This window comes from Chaetura pelagica, unplaced genomic scaffold, assembly GCF_000747805.2.
Source record: "Chaetura pelagica isolate M959 unplaced genomic scaffold, ChaPel_1.0 scaffold232, whole genome shotgun sequence".
In the NCBI taxonomy this organism is placed as follows: Eukaryota; Metazoa; Chordata; class Aves; order Apodiformes; family Apodidae; genus Chaetura; species Chaetura pelagica.
In genome coordinates this window covers 95,857-98,246 of record NW_009952441.1, presented here as the reverse complement: position 1 = coordinate 98,246, position 2,390 = coordinate 95,857, and the positions used below count along the sequence as shown (strand labels likewise).

General features: G+C 62.5%; 1 protein-coding gene across 1 annotated transcript in view; it reads right to left on the bottom strand.

The window, feature by feature from the left end:
- Positions 1-2,390, bottom strand: part of CDT1 (chromatin licensing and DNA replication factor 1) — a 28,029-nt gene that overhangs the window by 24,777 nt on the left and 862 nt on the right. The gene's annotated exons all lie outside the window — the stretch shown is intronic.

The following is a 2,390-nucleotide window of genomic DNA, read 5'->3' as shown; positions in this document are numbered from 1 at the left end:
CCCGTAGACGTGGGTGATGCTGTGGGGGCTCCTGGGGGTGCAGTGGGTCCCCAGGCTGGGGCTGGCCTTGCAGAGGCTTTATCCATTCTGAGTGTTGGGAGCAGCTTTAACCCTTTGCCTCTTCCTCACCCTGCTCCTGGGATGCCCATGGGGGCTGTAGGGAAGGGGTTGCTTTATTTTTTGAGCACTGCTGGGTGCTGCCATATGGCAGAGACTGTCATGGCCCTGCATGGCACGTGGGAAATGTCACGGTGGATCTAGGAATGTCCCTTTGCAGTGGGAATGTGGGTCATGGTGTGCAGGCCAGTGGGAGACGTGCATGGGCATCTCGGTGCTGAGCCTGTGGTCCCGGGGGTCCCAAAGGCTGCTCTGGCCCCTTGGCTTGGGCTGTGCCATCCTGGTGTAGGAACTGTGGGTGGTGGGGAAGTGGGGTTCCTGGGCTCTGGGGTGCAGCAAGCACCTGTCCCAAAAGTACTGTCCTGTTGTGTGAGCTTCTGGGGTTTCCTGGGCTGGTGGCTCTGGCACCCACTGCCCCCCAGCCTGGTGCCCTCCTGGGACAATTCCTGTGTCCCCAGGGAGGGGGGCTGGGCACTGGCAGGAGTGGGATTAACTTTCCACAAAAACAGGATACAGCAAGTGAACTGTGTGGGGCTGGTCCCTCTTCCCGGAAGGAGGAGCTGGGGCTGGGAATGTGCCAGTGGCTGGATCTGCCAGCCCAGGGGCTCACTGCTTTGGGACTGCCTGGATTTTTGGCATGGGGAGAACCATCTGTGGCCCAGGTTCATTAGCCTACCTCTGGTGTGCAGACAGTGGGTGCAAATTGCAGGCTCCTGGGTGCACAGTGACACCTTGGGGACACTGTCTAGGTCCCCCCAGCCCTGGGGACCTCAGTTAATCAGGAGGCAGGACCTGGCTGCAGGGAAGTGGTTCTGCAGAGCTGCCTGACTCCGGCAGCAGGTAACGGGCCTGGGTAGAAATAGCGGGGCAGGCAGGGAATTAAAGAGCTCTGCTAATTAATCCTGAGTGGCCGCAGGTCCCCACGGAGCTGTGGCTGTGCCGGCGCCAGTCGGTGTATGACCTGTGCATGGTTAATGCTGTGGGGTGGTGGCACCCCCTTTCCCCACCCAGTTGGGCCTGGATCCATTCCCAGGAGCTGGCTGGGCATGGGATGGTGCCAGGTTTGAGGGAGGGGGCTGCACCAGACCCCCACCCTCTCCCACAGCCGCCCATCCCATGCTTCCCTGGCCCCATTGTAATGGGAGACATCCCAGTGCCATCTCTCCATGGCTGCCTCCAGTTCCCTGCCTTCTCCTGGGGTCCCTGGTGACCCCTTTCCATGGGGAGATTAAAGGCTGGAGCGAAGGAAATCAGCACATCTCACCCAGCTCCCCGGAGCTGCGATTTATCCTCCTCCCGGCACGTTAACATCATTAATATTTGAAGTTCTGCTGGCATGGGTTGTGGTGAACTCCTCGGCAGCGTGGGAGCTGCTCCCGGGGTCATGGGGCTGGGATAACCTGGGTGAGATGTTCAGCGTGGGCCAGATCCTGCCCCGTGCCCCAGCTCCTCGCAGGGACGCTGGGTGTGGGAAGGCAGGTTTTGCCGTGGGGTTGCTCTCCCCACTGCCACTCTCCTCACGCTCCAAACTGGTTTTTCTCCCCACGCCAGCACTTTCCCTGCTGTCAGCCCGGGGAACCGGTTTCCTCCTCTGGAGCACCCACACATGGCCGAGCTGGCACGCCCCGGTGCAGCCAGCCCTGCTGAGGCTGCTCCCAAACTGGCTGCTCCATGCCTGGCTTCTTTTTCCCTCCTTTTTCATCCTGGAGCTGGTTGAAACTAGTGTGCACTGACCAGCCCAGGGCTTTCCTGGTGGTACTTTGAGCTGGGATGGAGGGGGAGCTGCTGGCCAGAAGGTCCCGTGGGTGCTGGGTTGGCCCTGGGGGACAGTGGGGTGCTCTGCCTTTGCAGGCTGCTGCTGCCAGCTCTTCCCAGTGCCACAGGGGACTCCTGAGCCACTGCCACTGGGATGGCTGCTGAGTCCTGGCTTCTGCCTGAGAGGGATGTCCCCGTTCATGGTATGCGTGGGTCACGTTGTCACTCTGGGCACTGGTGGTCCCTGCAGCACGTGTGTGCCCAGCGATGCCCCTGGGTGTCCCCACGGCGCCCACACCCCTGCCCTCCCTGCAGCTCTCAGGTGATGCCAGCGAGGCTCCGTCACACCCGGTCCCCTCTGTGCCACCAGCACCCACGGGGTGACCGTGGCTTGGAGGGGGGGCTCCTGCTGGGCCTGCTTCACCCCAAAGGCTGCGGGGGTCGGTGCCAGGGGTGCTGGTGGCCTTTCTGAGGGGGCTGCCTGGCTCCCACCGCAGCCGCAGTGGCCGCGCGGCCCC